The sequence below is a fragment of the Panthera onca genome, chromosome C1 (assembly GCF_046562875.1).
Source record: "Panthera onca isolate mPanOnc1 chromosome C1, mPanOnc1 haplotype 2, whole genome shotgun sequence".
In the NCBI taxonomy this organism is placed as follows: Eukaryota; Metazoa; Chordata; class Mammalia; order Carnivora; family Felidae; genus Panthera; species Panthera onca.
This window is the reverse complement of record NC_138346.1, coordinates 136,768,941-136,786,646: the sequence shown is the minus strand read 5'-3', so window position 1 is coordinate 136,786,646 and position 17,706 is coordinate 136,768,941. Positions and strand designations below refer to the sequence as shown.

General features: G+C 38.1%; 1 non-coding gene across 1 annotated transcript; it reads left to right on the top strand.

Annotated features, from left to right (window-relative positions):
- Nucleotides 1-9,267: 9,267 nt before the first annotated feature.
- Nucleotides 9,268-9,344, top strand: TRNAI-UAU (transfer RNA isoleucine (anticodon UAU)). The gene has a single exon. It is a non-coding gene; the product is annotated as a tRNA-Ile (tRNA).
- The last annotated feature ends 8,362 nt before the right edge of the window (nt 9,345-17,706 follow it).

Here is a 17,706-nt window from a genome sequence, read left to right as displayed (position 1 = left end):
GATCACACAGTTCTGAAAAGGCTAAACCAGATTCACAACTCCCTGAGTCATGAGGGTCTTTCCACTTCCCCCGCCTGGCACTCTGTGGACATGAAATAATAGAGGGCATTTTCCAAGTTGTCCTCTGTCCTTTGAAAACTATCTCCCAAGAATACATTTATTTAAGCCTCTCTACATTACTAACTTGGCTTATAACACCCATGGAATAACAAATGCCATTAATTTGCTGTCCACTTAGCACTGTGATGGGCCCTTTTTACCTCTGCCTACCCCTTCCCAACTGTGAGGGTTGTCTCCAGTACGGACTGTCTGGGTTGTTTAACGAGACCATGTTGGAATCATATAGTCATATTCTTATTTAATCTGCATTCCTGTTCACCACTTCCCCTTTGCAGACAGCTTTTATGCCGACTTTCTTTTGTCTGTCTCTTAAGGAAGATGTTGAGATGCTGTGGTGGAGAAAAATTCTTAAAAAGGAAAGTGTTTTCCTAAGTTCCAAAATGCTTGCTTCTTTTGATGGTTGTCACACTCAGACAGCTACAGTGCTCTCTTCTGGTGGAGATGCATAATTATTTCGTACATGTTTCGGATGATAATCTCTGTGCTTATTTTCTCATGATGCAAGATGATTTGGGATGTCTTACATTAGAACTCCAATATGAGAAAATTTTAAATAATCTTGATTATTCTGTTCTAAATACATTAAAGAATTATTGCAATATATGGGCCATCTAAAGAAAAAGGTTTGCAAGTAAAAAATAATCCTACTTCAAATTTAATTTTACTCCCCCCCTGCCCTCCATTGATCTCCACCCTTGGAAGTGTTCATCAAAACCTTTTCAATTGAAAAGGTGAGAAACAAATCCAAACTTACTAAAGCAAAAAAAAAAAAAAAAAGATAATTTCTTGGCTCCTTTGATGAAAAATCCAGGGCATACAGGGTTTAGCTCTGGGCATGCTGGGTTTAGGGGCTCAGATAAAGTCATTGAAACCCATACCTTGGCTCTGCTCTCCTCCACAGATTCCATGGTCAGTCTAATCAGAAAGGCAAGTTTCTTTTGGGCTACAGCATCTCATATGCCTGCAGCTTTGGCTGAAAGACCAAATCGGGTCCCTGAAGCAAACACTGTGGCCAGAGGGACTATATATGTGATGTTCTTAGGTCGGGAAGCATTACATGTGGTAATAGTAGGTACAGGTCATCTCCTCAAGAGCAATAATAGTAACTACAGCTGTAAACCAGAACAAGAGTAGAGTTTTGTTACTAAAAAAAAGAGAAAGAGAGGAAAGGGGGAAAATAGGAGTCAACTCCATTTGGGCACCAAATCTAAAGAAATCTTTCTATTGTGAGTGGAGTATTTTGTAAAGGATAGCATGTTTAGCTAACTGATGGGAAAGGGTAGTAGGAGTTAGCATTACTGGGCATCTCATTTAATTTTTTACATCTCTGTGTGGTAGCTGATGCTGTCCTTATTCTACAGATGAGAAAACTGAGGTATGGAGATGTGCAGTAACTTGCCAACAGCCTTGTAACTATTTAGAGACAAAGCCAGCATGGAACCAGAGCTTCAAGCTCAGAAGTCTATGTTACCCCTCACCACGAGGCCCTGCACCCCTGCCGCTGAGAGAAGGTAAATGAATGAGAGTTACATTAGACGCAGTTGACACTGAATGCCAGCCGTGCAGGCAAGGTAGAAAGCCATCTGTGTGAAGGGGCCAGCTGTACTGTCCTTGATGTTTGTCACAGTCTAAACCATGCCTGTTGCCAGAAGCCTGGTCCACAAAATTAAAATTAAAAAAATTTCCTAACACTGAATTGAAGGAAGCCCCTTTTATAATCCAGGGAGTCCACAAAAATTGTATTATTTTAGGATATTTTTGTATGACACAATTTCCCTTTAATGTAAAAAAAAAAGGTCTGTCCATATCAATTCATGTTAGAATCATGTATGTAAAGGAAATAAAGTAGAAATTTTCCAGTTTGAAATTGGAAGAATGATCATGCTGTCTTCTGTCCTTGGCCAGCGTCCTGAAAGCCTTTTCAAGAAGAGTGAACACAGAGGTGCCTGGGTGGCTCAGTCGGTTAAGCATCCAGCTTTTGATTTCAGCTCAGGTCATAATCTCATGGTTTGTAAGATTAAGCCCCACATTGGGCTCTGTGCTGGCATCTCGGAGCCTGCTTGGGATTCTCTCTCTTTCTCCCTCTCTCTCTGCCCCTCTCCCACTCATGCTGTCTCTGTCTCTCTGGAAATAAATAAACTTAAAAAAAATGTTTTTAATAAAAAAAAGAAGAGTGAATGCAGATGTGCATGTAACACTAAATGTTGTTGTTACTTGTTGGGATGAGCACTGGGTGTTGTATGTAAGCCAATTTGACAATAAATTATGTTAAAAAAAAAAGATGCAGACCATTCTTTGCTTCTCAGCGTAAGTACTCTGAAAATACGCAGCCTCCCTTGGTATTTAGAACTCCCTCTTGGCATTAAATAATTTCCTTGGGAACTGGGGCTAAAAAGAACATCTTAGAGTTCATTAAGTATCATGCCACTTAAACAAGATTTTTAATTTCTCTTGTTCTTCCTTTTGTTAGATAATCAATAACTGCCAACACGTATTTCTTAATGATGTAACTCCCAGAACAAGCCTGGAAAATGATGTCTGATGAACTCACAGAGGTTCCTCCTTATATAGAATGCAAGTCTATGCTTTAAAAGGGATGCTTTTCTGCTTGGATAAACAGAAAAGAAAGCTAAATGTTTCCAAAGTAACTCAGCCTTTTAGCCACAAAGGAAAATCCTGTGCCGAGATTCCAGAATTTCTCTTTGTCTTGGTAATTTTCCAGCACATGTTTTTACTCTTCCAAATGCCACATCAGAATCACAGATGGCAGCATGACTCGAGCAGGTTTGAGCTTCTCTGTTCTTGAATCCAAATCCTAAATTAGACAGAAGTTGATATTAACCTCTCAGCCTCCCGCACCTTTGTCTTTCCCTTCTTGTTCCTGGTTGTTTTCATCTCATTGAGCTTTCAATTGTTTGACCCCATTAGTATTTTTTGCCAGCACAATTAAAGCACCAAAGAGTCTTAGTAATGTCAATACCACTTCCTAGCAGCTCAAGCATTTCGTTTCTTGTTTCAATTTGTACTCCCAAATCTAAACTAATTGAGGTTATCAGAAGAATGCTGGGTGGCTGGCTTTGCCCAGCTTTAAAGGTAGATGTAATGTTGATAGTACATTTGAGTTTGGGCTTTAAAAATTAAAATATCACACTTTAGGCTGTTTCTATATAGCACAAAATATTCCTCTAACATCCCAACATTTGGCTTAGGATGTTTTCAATTTTTCACTTTTTATCCAGATGCTGTATATGGTTTAGATGGGACCTTAACTCTTAAAACTACAAATTGCATATATGTTTCATGTACTAAGATTTAAAGACATTAATGTCCCAAATTTCAACAAACTACCCACAGATATGAATCTCATGCATGATACTAAACTGTTAACTTCTTTTTAGAATTCAGTAATTTTTTACTGAATGTCTACTATGTGTAAGACTTTGGTCTGGGAAGACTTTGAGAAATACAATAAGTAAGAAGAGATCTGCTCTCAAGTTAATGTCTGTAACACTCTATTTAACAGGTTAACCCAAACATATGAGAACATATTACTTTGCTGTAAAAAGATTTCTGCTTACAGATGCCACTGATTCTGTTTGTGTTTTGTTACCAATCTCCATGAATTCGTGTGCTGTAGCATGCAATTCTGGGCTAGCTTTAATGAATTCATTAATTCAACAAATATATAAGCACCAACTATGCTCTAGACATCCTACATGGCACTGAGGATAAAAAGAAAGTTATCTCTTGACTCAAGGGGAACATCCAGTGCAATAGATTTGGCTATCCAAATGGATTCCTAAGTATAATGGGCCATGGAGGCATGCCCAGGGTGTTCTGGGAGCACCGAATAGAGGCCACTATGCTTACATTTTTAAGTTCCTCTCTGCCTAGTTTCCAAATTTCAAACCTTCTCCTTGCTAGCCCTTCTTCCTCTAACTCACCTCTCTCAGTACTCTAAAAACAGAGACCACTGGGAGAAACACATAACGAGATAGACTTTAAATCTGGCTCCATCGCTGATAAGCTATGTATCTTTGTACAAATTGTTTTAACTCTCTGAGTCTGAATTTCTCCCTCTCTAACATAGAGATGTTAATGCTTCTGCATAGATTTGATGTCAGTGTGAAGGAGATAACTTGTACAAGGCATCTAGCAGAGAAGCCACATATAATAAATGTGAGTACTCTCTCCCAACAGCCACAACTTCAGTGACCTTATTGGCCATATCTTTTTAAATTTTTTTAATGTTAATTTATTAGTGAGAGAAAGAGAGAGACAGAGCATAAGCATGGGAGGGGTAGACAGAAGGCAAGACACAGAATCTGAAGCAGGCTCCAGGCTCTGAGTTGTCAGCACAGAGCCTGATGCAGGACTGGAACTCACAAACTGCAAGATCATGACCTGAGCCGAAGTCAAACGCTCAACTGACTGAGCCACCGAGGCGCCCCACTTATTGGCCATATTTCATGTCTGGCCTTGTTAACCAGCCTGACATATAATGTCCACAGCCAATGTTTATTGAGTCACAATGAGCCAGTTGTCTCAGTTCATCCTCACAGCCACCCATTGAGTAGATACAGTCCAGCCAAGTGTTCTTACCTTCTCATTCCCACCAAAGCCAGCACAGTGTTCTTCCCATACATTCCTACTACTATCTACGAGTGGTCTATGCTCCCAGCCACCTCTTAGCTTTGTAGGCTCTTTCATATTTGCAATCTGACAGATCCACACTACCTTCTTGGACTGCCCCTTCCTATGCATTACCCCCTATTTGAGGCCTTTTGCTGTACAAGTGTTCAAAGAGTTCCCAGGCACCAGGCCACAAGGAAGACCATATTGCTGGAACAATAGGATTCCTTCTTCATAGTCTTTTCCTATTTCCTTCTCAACACTCCCCACCACCACCACCACCACCTCTGGTCCTGGCCAAATGCCTCCCAATTGTTGTAACCAGCCTTGTGATCAATTTCTGCCAAAGTGATCCTGGCTGGGATAAGCACATAGAAACCCTGTAAGGCTTTCCTGTCTGCTAGTTGCAACGTAGACTTATTTAGAAAGAAGAAAACTTGCCATTTAACTATAGCAAAAGGTAGAGTCTGTTTAATGTTACTAAGAAAAGCACAAGATGCTTCGGGAAACAGATGCCACAGAACCTCGAGGAACTCACCTGGCTCCTCACTATGTCTTTCATAAACCACATGAAGAGAAATTTAAGCCAGGAGGCCTTGATAATCCCAATAATCTCTTACTGGTTATCTCACTATTTTGCTTCCTGAAGCATCTATTCAGTTTCCATTTCCCTTTTCTTTAAGGAAAAGCTTTTTTTATGTGAACAAGCAATCTCTACTGTGATCCCCCACACAAAGGAAAGCAAGGACGGGCTAGAAACTACCTGGATTCTTCAATCTGTGGCAAGCTTTTTGATAAAATTGATGCCAGAAGCCAAACATCTCAGTTTGATAATGATAGCTCTTAATCACTAACATTATAATTTCAAGTTGTAAAGACCCTTCTGACCAACAACCACACATTTTCCACTCGGTTCATGGTTCCTTGGAGGTGAGGCACTTGGAGGGTCACCACTTGAGGTGTGCAGACTAAGCTATCTTCCTAGTGGCTTGATGGCATATCTGCTGTTTATGTTAATGACTGACATTGCCTGACAATCTGAAATTAAAGAAATCAGTATCTCATGCATTTCAAGGGGTGGTGTTAGCCACTTCAGAATATTTCTTCCACCAGCTTCTTGTCATCTGAAAATCTGAGGAAATTTTATTTGGTCTACAATCTATCTTCGGTCAGTATTTTGGTCAAGGTTGTTAACTTCTTCAGTAATTGCTCATCCATTTTAATTCTTTTTTAAATATTTTTAACATATCTAACAACATAAAATCGTTTATTTGTAACTTATTATTATCATAGCACTCATTACAATCACTTTTAGTCTAATAATAAATTACTATTACATTCAGTAATGTGGTTGTTATAACATGTATATAAAAGCTTAGATGTCTTAGATGTCTCCAAAGCCAATCAAACTCATTTTCTCAAACCCAAATCTAAAATGTATTCTTCAACCAGTGTTTGTTAACTCCATAATTTCCCCTCCTCTGTTTTGTTACTCAAGCTGGAAATGTAGGAACTTTTCTCACTCTTGTAACCCTCTACCTCAGGCCCCTACCTCAATATTAGTCATTAGGATCTATTGATTCAATCTCCCAAATCTCCCCAAAATCTCTTTATTTTTAACTTCTCACCATCTTTCCTGCTGCCATCTAGGCCAACGAACTATAATCATGAGGCCTACTCATTGGTCTTCTAAATCCTTTTTGTCACTTTAATTTATTTTCCAATCTGCAGCCAAAGTTAATCTTAGAAAATCTCAAATCTTTTATTTCACTCCCTTACTTAAAATCTTCAGTGGCTTTCCATATCTATTATCTGTGTTTAATACTAGTAGGCCCCAAACAACCTGAAGCCTGTCCCCTTTTTGTTCTTTGCTGCTGACCTTTCTCAGCCTTGTGCTCATTTCTTGGCCACATTGGTTGGTCCAAGCTCTTTTCCACATCAAGATATTTTCAAATATTTTTCACTTCCTGGAACATTCTCCAACATTCTCTTATGTCCCCTTAACCAAGCTAACTCTTATTTGTCTGCAGGATAAATAAAACAGCTAAAATGTTCACTCAAGGTTGGGGGGGGGGGGGGCCTGGGTAGCTCAGTTGGTTAAGCGTCTGACTTTGCCCCAGGTCAAGATCTCATGGTTTGTGTGTTTGAGCCCCCTGTTCAGCTCTGTGCTGAAAGCTCAGTGCCTGGAGCCTGCTTCAGATTCTGTGTCTCCCTCTCTTTCTCTGCCCCTCCCCCACTCGCGCTCTACCTCTCTGTCCCTCAAAAATAAATGAATGTTTAAAAAAAATTTTTAATGTTCATTCATGGAATATTTACGTCCTTCATCCATCCTATTCCACAAACACACTCCCAACTAAGCTTCCAGTTCTGTTTCTACAGTACCCTGCATTTTTCCCTCATAGATCAGTCGAGTCACAATAGTAATCACTTGTTTACACTTGTGTTCTTTGTGGAGTGGTAGCAGGTAGAGACCTTAATCCACAAATCCAGATGTGCAAGCAATAAAGCATTGCTTTGTTTTCTTTAAATTAACTTAAATCCAACACTGCTTAAACAACTTGATTCCAAATCCCACCAATCTGCAGAGCTTTTAGTCCCAATAATTATTACAAGTATCTGTCCTCTTTTCCTTAGTGTCCTATAAAAATCCAGGTGAGGCATCTTATTCTGTCCCAAATCATTGCAGAGGCCTGTCCTGTTTTTGGTATGCACTGAATACCGTACTGCTTTTTTGCCCTTTTGACATTGTCGCACATGGTCTCTACCTGCTTTGTACCTCTCTTGAGACCCAGGAATCTTTACGGAGGAGAGTGAAAAGTCCATGTCTAGGACTTGAGTCTCTGGATACACTTTGAGTCCTGCCATTGCCCAAGGGTGCTGCCAAGGAAAAGGGTTAGGGTCATTCAACTGGCAAACCCAACAGCCATGCTCCCACCCTAGTCTGGGAAATCAGCATTCTTTCTCAGTGACCCTGACAGTGTTCCGCTCTCCCCATTTCTCCACTCTCTATGAACACAGTCTTTCAGAAAGAGGGTAGCTTTCAAAGAATTTCTACTTTCTGCTCTCAAAAAGAAAGCTTGTAGCAAGAAACAAAATCATCTGCTGACAATAAGGAAATGAGCAATGGAGAAGGAAAGAACATACAAAATAATGTGTATAGACAATTCATTAGGGCAACTCTTGCCCATAAAGCATGTTCAACACACATATTTATTGAAAGAATGGATGGATTTGAATTAACACATAACCCTATCATATGTTTCATATGTGTCCAAGTGTGTTGACAGACATGCCTACATGTACAGAGGGAGAGAAATGTGAGGTGATTTTTATGGACAGTAAGGAGACAGCCTTTCTGTTCCCTGTGTTACCCATCATAGCATCACATCCAGCACCACGGCCAGCTATGCACTTACAGACACAACCACAGTCATTGTGGGAAATAAAATAAGAGGAAAATTAATAGGTATCATAGGAGAGTTCTCCATAATACATGAAACCTAGGATGTGTTTTCCATAGGCTAATAGCAGTCTGCCTTCCCCTACAAGGTAGACAAGAAGTATGAATGATTGGAAGATAGAACTGGCTATAAGACATCTTTACCATGTGTGAAGCCGAACTGAGTATTTGGGGTATAATCAGAGTTTAAATCAAGTAGGATCTAACAAATCATGTACTATGGTACTTAGATAACCTTCCTCTCTCTCAAAGACACAGAATATTTCTACTTCCCTCTGCCATAATTGAGATAAGTTCAGAAAGATTTATTACCCTTCTTTATAAACGCCAGACATGGAGGGCGAGGGAGAGATAGAAGCTGATTCTGACATAGTTCCTCAACAGGATTTCTTATTTTTCCAGAAGACACCCAGCAATTGGGCTATGCTGGCAGAAATTTGTTTCAACTCTCTAAAGCACCACATTGTCTAATATGTGGTTGATGCTTAAGAATATCAAATAAAGAACAATCATTTCCTGGGAATTCAGCTCTCTCCCAGCTATGAACAGTTGGATTTTGCAAAATGTGTTTGTTTCTCTAGCACTAAAGCCGATCTGGACTTTGGCAAGGCACCTATCCTATAGGACTGGTTCTTTTAAGAACAAGCCCCAAGCTCCCAGAAGCACATTTGCTCAAATGTGAGTGGGCTGCAATTCAAGTAATTTGCTCCCTAGCGCCTTGTGACAATCTTGTTTCTGTTTCTGTGTTCTTTCTCCAGCTCCCCTCCTGCTTTGCCCCTAAAGATTGATGCACCATTTCATCTGCTTTTTCAGAAATCTAGTTTCCTTTTCATGTCCCACTTCTGGGCTCACATACTGTCTCCTAAGCCCACTATTTCCATGGACTGATAATCTTCTATAGAGTCCCCCATCTTGCAAAAGATTCATATTTGGACCTCCAAGATATCTATGCCCATTTATAGCCCCACTCGATGAGCCCCAGACCCAATCCTAAATTAGGATCCTAATTAGGTTAGGTTACATAATCCTGTCTCGGAATCAAAATCTTATCTTTAGGTTCCATGGTGTAGTGGTTAGTTAGCACATCTGCCTTATACCCAGAAGATCCTGGGTTCAATTGCCAGTGGAACCACAAAGTTGCTTTAGTTTCCATTCAAAAGAAATTTGGTGAACCCTGTCTCAGAATCTGAACCTTTATCAAAGAATTTTAATACTGGATTTCTAGTTTTAAAAGAATCTCAGGATAACAAGGTACAGGGCTAGCCTGATATAGATACCCTGGCTATCAGTCATAGCCAATGTATTTCAATCACTGGTAAAGCCAACTTCTTAAACCAAGATATTCAGCTTTCTTTAAGCAGACTCCATTATTTAATATTTAAGCTAGTGCAGAATCATTCTTTTTTGTGTGTGGCACACACTCTGAACACCAGGCAGAAAAAATTACTGTTATCCTTTTATTCTGAGGATATAGGACACATTTTTCCACAGGATGATTTAGGTGTTAAGAAAAATATATGCATCCGGACACATTAGATTTAGTGACACAGTTGACAAGTAAAGGCACATCTCCATCCTCTGCACCATAAGCTCTTCCTCAACATAATTATGACAAGGAAATGCCCAACTCACACTTACCAGGTGAATAACACATTGCATAATTCATATGATGAATGAGGATAAAATCAAGTCACAGAGCATTACTGGAGAGAAAAATAACATCAAAGTAGAATCCAACCATAAAATTACAGCCAAGGATGCTGTCACAAGTTAGCATGGCTAATGGAAATAGCAAGTCTAACAATTGTTGCTCATGGACCCAACCATCCTTCTTCCACCCCACCCAGACCATCTAATCCACCCTTACCTTCAGCCCTGTTACATCATCAGAAACCAATCCTAGCCTTAGGAATGGGTTTTAAGAAATTATAAACTAATATGTGGATGTGATACTCATACAAGCGCCGACCTTGCTTCCTAGAACACAATCCACAATCGCATCTGGGTAGTTTTTTTCTGCTCACTCAAATTTTACAAAAATATGGCCTTTGAAACCAAATGGGTATAAATTCTAATCTTATTTCCATTAAGGAAGCTTTACTTCTGATCCATTGCCTATGAAATAAAGATAAAATATTTATTTGCAGAGTTTTATAAGCATTCAGTAGGATAATGTGCCTAACAAGAGTCAAGTACATGGTATATGCTTAACTTGTTGCTTTTTAAAATTCTCATAACTACCATTCTTTAGGTTTCCATTAGTTTAGTCTGATACCTTGTTTGTTACAATTTTTAATATCTCATCTCAAAAATTGCAACACTCTAATTAGGCATTTATTCCTCTAGGCCTTCACTGTGCAAATAAAGTATCACTAGTCACATGTGGTATTTAAATATAAATTTTAATTACTAGTTTTAAATAAAATTAAATATTCAATTCCTCAGTTGCACTAACCACATTTCAAGTGCACAATGGCCACATATCGCTAGTGGCTACTGTACTGAACAATACAAATAGCATTGCCATTATGGCAAAAAGTTCTATGGGACAGCACTGACACAGATAATCTAAGCACCTTACAATGTATTCCACTGATTAGCTCTGAAGCATTTCATAACCTTTTCCTCAACATGTCAACAGATGACAAGTGCCCCAGAGACCATCTGCTTCTGTAACACAGTTTTTAAACTTGAAACTTGTTCACACTGTGGTCACTCATTCTTTCTATTAGTTTCTCTTAAAAAGCCTGCTTTCCCAGGGGCACTGGGTGGCTCAGTCAGTTAAGCATCAGACTTCAACTCAGGTCATGATCTCATAGTTTGTGAGTTCAAGCCCCACATTGAACTCTGCGCTGACAGCTCAGAGCCTGGAACCTGGAGCCTGCTTTGGATTTTCTCTCTCTATCTGCCCTTCCCCGGCTCATACTCTGTCTCTATCAAAAATAAACATTTTTTTAAAAAAGCCCTCTTTCTCCTCTAAACTTCCTCCTAACCAAGGCATCTGTTCACATACATATTATCTTGTTTCCATTGTCATTAAACATCACATTCTTTTTTTAAATGTTTATTATTTATTTTTGAGAGAGAGAGAGCGAGCAGGGGAGGGGCAGAGAGAGAGGGGGACAGAAGATCTGAAGTAGGCTCTGTGCTGACAGCAGAGAACCCAGCAATGCAGGGCTTGAACTCATTAACTATGAGATCATGACCTGAGCCAAAGTCAGAGGCCTAACTGACTGAGCCACGCAGGCGCCCCATTAAACATCACATTCTTGGGTACCTAGGTGGCTGCGTTGGTTAAGCACCTAACTTCGGCTTGGATCATAATCTCACGGTTTGTGGGTTCAAGCCCTGGGATGGGTTCTGTGCTGACAGCTCAGAGCCTTAAACCTGCTTCAGATTCTATGTCTCCCTCTCTCTCTGCCCCTCCCCTGCTGGGGCTCTGTTTCTCAAAAATGAATAAATGTTCAAAAAAATTGTTTTTAATTTTAAAAAAATCACATTTTAAAAATTCAACTCTGAATTCAATGAACTCTTCATTTACAGGGATCTAAATTTCAGAATATTTAATAAAATAAAGTTAGTCATGAAATTAGATCACTAATGTAAATTTCTACCCACACTGTTTAGAAGAACTATGTCAAGCTAGCTACATAGAGCTCAGGTCATGTTTTTCTTTATCAAAGTGAAGAAGTATCTAGTATTTAGTGTATTTAGTATTTAGGGCATAAAAGATAGAAAAATAAAGCAAACTAAGCTGTAAAATCCTATTCCCAGAAAATCTTCAATATCTTACTTATATGCAATAAATACCTAAATATTTCCTAAGTTATATTAAAAAAAAAAAACCCACAAAATTTCCTTTTCCCCCTACCAGCCTCTATGTGTGTATGAGGGGTGGGGAGAGGGGAGCCAGGTGGCAGGGGGTTTTGGAGGGGTGCTAAAGATAAAACAGAAGAATAGAAACTAGCTATAAAATTAGCAATGAACAATTTATTGCAATGCTTGGAATATTATTCTTATAACTCTGTAATATGACTTAATGTACCAAAGGGACAAGTTATTTCATGTCTACAATTTGTGTAGTGGAGGTCTGTTCATCTTTTAAAAGACATATACTCTGTTAAAAGGGTAATAGTATGTATAGATTTTAAACTGAATGTCAAATGAAAAAAGAAACTCATACAAAAAATAATGGCCCAAATTAACGCTGTCAAAGAAGAATATTCTGGTGATTCAGAACTTGGAGTCAAAAAACCCCGAATATTTGTCTACCCCTGCCCCCTTGTGGTGGTATGTGCCTCTTAGGTAAAACAAGCAAATTTTTTATAGATTTGAAACCCAACACGTCAGTTTTGAAAACAGAGAAGAGAGAATTAAAGTAGAAAGGAATTATTATATTTAATACATAATAAAATAATGTTATTTCCATTAGCATGCATGTTAGTGTAACATCTGTGGTTAATTTTTAAAAGCTGCTGTACAAGAATAGTTATAAATGCAAAATCTAAATTTGTCTGAGACAGAAAGAAATAGCAAAATTATGGTTAATTTTTATTTTAGGTATTCAAAGTCCTGTAATGGTAATTATACAGAACTGTGTTTTAACCATAGACTACAAAGGATTATATGATATATGCCATTCACCCAAGATGATGGATGTTTACTGAAGATCTACCATATGCCAGGCATAGGCTTATATTTTGGGAAGCAAATAATTGTTTGGAAAAACAATAATAAACAGTCTTTTCCCTCATGGAGTTTATGCCTTGTGGAGAAAAAATACAAGCAACATATAATCATACTAAAAAATTACAATCTCCAAATGACGTTTGAAGAAGACAATATGATCCTATGAGAAGAAATATATCTAGCAGAGGGGAGCCTAAAAAATAGAAGAGCATTTTGGAGGCTGTGCATTTGGAGGCAGGGAGTATATGAGAACTCCCTGAGTTCTCTCTGCTCAGTTTTACTGTGAACCTTAAACTGCTCTAGAAAATAAAGTCTAGTTTAAAAAAAAAAAGGAGAGAGAGAGAGGCATTTCATAACAAAGGACACTGGGGTAGGTATGAAGAGGCATGCACAGGAAAGCAAACAGGCAAAGGTTCTGGGTTGAACAGTGGCGTGGCATATTCTAGAGTCTGAAAAGGCCAGTCAATGCCTGGAGCCCAGAAAAAGAATGAGTCCTCCAAGAAACCCAAAAAGGTATCCAGGGGCCAAAAACTGCATGAGCATATGGGCCATCTTATGAATTTAAGAGTAATAGAAAGCTATTAAAAGTTTGTAAGAGTAATAGAAAGCTATTAAAAGGTTTTAAATAGGGTGGGGCACCTGGGTGGCTCAGTTGGTTAAGTGTCCAACTTCAGCTCAGGTCATGATCTCGTGGTTCAAGAGTTCAAGCCCCATATTGGGCTCTGTGCTGACAGCTCAGAGCATGGAGCCTGCTTCAGAGTCTGTGTCTCCCTCTCTCTCTGCTCCTCCCCCACTCATGTTCTGTCTCCCTAATTTTAAATTTAAAAAGTTTTAAATAGGAGTATGACATAATCTGATTTGTATTTTACAAATATATTAAAATGTTTTAAATAAATGTTAAGAAAAGAGGGGCTAAGAAAATTATATGCTGCCTTTATAGCAGCATAGAGTACACTCCTTAAGGAGGACAAGTATCTATCAGCCAGACAAGAGACAATGAGTTTAAAAAAGAAGAGGAAAATAACCTCTGACCACAGAAGCTTAGAAACCTATGATCAGAGAAGTACCTAGGTTGTGAAAGAATTCATAGACATCACTTAAGAAGGATGCCAGAGGAAGAGACTTGAGTTAACACAAGCAAGTTGGGGAAATTGGAGACAAGATTGACAGCACAGGCAACTTTTGTGGCAAACAAGCAGACAAATTCACCAAAACTCAGTTCACCAAATGGCCAAATCACTGACAACCAATCCATCAAATATATGGATTTGACAAAAGATAATCTTATAAGTTTTAAGAAGAGTATTTGATTTGATGACCAAATGTGAAATAGTTCACATGAACTAAGTAAAATTTTGCTTTTCATATGGGGATTCTCAGTTTACACTGGTTTTTACTTCTTTTTTAAAATGTCATTGGGGGCCCCAGGGTGGCTCAATCTGTTGAGCGTCCAACTTCAGCTAAGGTCAAGATCTCGGGGTTCGTGAGTTTGAGCCCCATGTTGGGCTCTGTGCTGACAGCTCAGAGCCTGGATCCTGCTTTGGATTCTGTGTCTCTGTCTCTCTCTGCCCCTCCCCTGCTCATGCTCTTTCTCTCTCTCTCTCTCAAAAATAAATAAACTTAAATAAATAAATAAAAACAAAAAATAAAATAAAATGTAATTTTGTATTGATCCAATCTTTCAGCTTTCACCTGTTATCGTTTATTATATTTTTAATCAATTTATTTTTTACCCTTCTTCAACATCTTTTTGATTTGATTTATTGTGTTCCTTGTTTTTTTTCCATTGTTTTTTGTGCTTTTCTGAATCATTTTGCTAATTGCTAACCAAGTCGTGATACCCTAACTGTTCTTTGACAGAAATGACATTTTTAGTTTCATGGAGAAGTAATGTTTTTAACTAATTCTGATTCTTTTGGATGACTTTAAATTGTAATTCTAAATTTAAGTTAATTTAAACATTTTATTTCATTAAATTTTAATCTAGTTTAAAATTCTGATTTATTTTAGTGCCTGTGAGTTAAATTTAAAGTTTAATCTTCATTAAAGTTTAATTTAATCTTAAACTTTAAATGCTAGATATATAAAAGGAAAGCTGGATGCCATTTGAGGAATTGGCAAAAGAATTAGAAAAATGCTTAAAATTCACCAAAATAGAAAATGACATTCAAAGATAACTGAAAATATTTCAGAGGTAGACAAGTGATCCCATTACATATAAAATGACGGGGTGGGGGGAGGTTGGAAAATAGCTTTTCCTTTGAAAAAAAATTTTTAAATAAATGCTGATACTGTTTTTGCTATTCTTACCATTCTGCCAAGTTCCCAGGTGATACATCAACCTTAAAAAGTTAGTATCCATAAAATCTTATTTCATCATTGGGAAACACACTTAAACATCCACAGAGCTTTAACTCTTAAGACTGTTAGGAATAAATTGATAAATCTGATGAATCCAGGCATTTGGCAAATGGTCATTCAGTGAACTGGTCCTTTAGCAAAGTGTCTTCAAATTAGGAAGTGTCTGATTCACTGTAACAGAGATAAGCTCTCTTAATTCAAGTCTCTCACAATCTGCAGGAGAGATAAATACTCAAATAATTGCAAACTTTCTGATAAATGTTTAGAAAGGAGGTGGGTGCAAAGTTCTATGGTAGCACAGGAAGCAGGGGAGGGGAGCAGCCAACTCTGCCTCAAGGAAAACTTCACAAGGTTCACAACAGCAGTGACAATATAGCTTATTATTGAAATATTTTTCCAAGCATAAAAGGAAGAAAAAGATAAGTAAGCTTTTTCAAAGTATGAAAGGGCCCACTGTTTTCGGAGAATGGCAAATAATGTAGTTTCAGCATTCAATGTTCCGGAGACATGGATCATGACAAATGGTAGGAAATGGGAAGTGAAAAAATCATTTCAAGTTGAGTTACATTTTAGAAACAGAATTTCTTGTTAATTAACAAGACTAGAGTGTATTATGCTAAACAAAATAAGTCAGAGAAAGACAAATATCATACGGTTTCACTCACATGTGAAATTTAAGAAAAAATAAACAGATGAACATAGGGTAAGGGAAGGAAAAAGAAAATAAAAACAGAGAGGGAGGCAAATCATAAAAGACTCTTAACTACAGAGAACTGAGGGTTGCTGGAGGGGAAGGGGGGGTGGGGAGCTGGGCTAAATGGGTGATGAACATTAAGGAAGACACTTGCTGGGATAAGCACTGAGTATTCCAATGAATCACTGGGTCTGCTCCTGAAATGAATACTACACTGTTGTTAACTAACTTGAATTTAAATAAATAAAAATTTTTAAAAAGACTTAGAAATTGATTGGGGTGTGAGGAATGATGAAGGAGTAGAGCCTCAAATGATGTGCAGTTTCCAACTTGGACAAATGGACAAATTGCTGAGATGGGGAAGTTCAGAGGGAGAAATGTTACAGGGAAAGATATTTGGAGAGAGATTATGAAATCTGTTAGAAATGAGTTCGAGGTGCTTGTGCAGCATTTAAATTGAGAATGTCACATAGAAATTGCTTAAATGGTTATAGAATTGAAGACCAATGTTCATATTCATGTGGATAAAAGACATGGGCATGAGTGGCATATAGTTTATAATAGGAGTGAATGATATCAGCAGAATATTTAGAGTTAAAAAAATGGAATTGGGGGCTAGAACCCCAAGGAGCACCAACATTTAAAGAGGTAAAAGAATACCCAAAATGAGACTGAGAAAGACAAGTAGGGTGGGATGAAAAGGACACTAAAACAGGAAGCTTGGAGAGAAGGAAAAAGAGAAGAGAGTAGTCAACAGAACTAAATATTTCAGAAAGGGTAAGTGATTTAAGAACTAGGCAGTTTCCACTGGATGTATTACTCGAAAAGAGGAGGCAATTTATTTGAGTAGTGAGGACACAAACCGGGTGCTTGGAGAGTGGAGGTGAGGAGGTAGAAACAGTAAATGAAGATCGTGAAGAATGGAGCAGTAAGCTTCAGGGGATAGTTTTCCTTGAGATTGTAGACATTTGAGCATGTTTAAATACAAGTAGAAAGTGAAAATAGAATGAGGGACTTTAAAGGTACATGGTGGTTCAATCACACTTGCTTTGTGAGCAAACTGCTTGATTTTTCTGATCCCAATTCTTTCATCTGCAATATGGGGATATAAAATAGTGCTGACTTCACGAGCTCTAATGACATAACCCATACAGAGCTTCACATATTACCTGGAATATACTAATCACTTCATAAATACTGGTTAATATTAAATAGCTTAAGGAGTGGAGTTGGGATAGGAGGAAAGGATGAAATGGGGATTTGGATCCGTGACTATGTATAGATTTGGCAACAGGAAATTAACAGGTTGAGTCACATAACCACTATTCTTCACCAAGTACAGAGCAGAAAAAAAAATGATAGAAGAATCAGAGGTTTAAGAAGTGAGAAAAAGGACTGCATTCCTTATATCTAAGGGAAGATGGAAGGAAGTAAAGAAATTAAATTTATCAGGTATCTTTTATGAATCATGCATTAAAACAAATGCTTTGTTTATATTATCTCATTCAGTTCTCAAAATAGGTATTATTCCCATTTCCCAGATGAGCAAACTGAAGTTTCTATATTACAGTAGGCTAGGGTAATAATAACATCAACCAATGATTCAATATGGAATAAGTTTATTTCTTGCTGTCAGAACAGTCCAGGAGAGTGACAGGGCTCTACTGTCATAGCCACTTAAGAATTGAGGTCTCTAAAAGCTTTGCCATGTTCAACGGTATGATTTCCAAGTTTGGCATCTCCAGCCAAG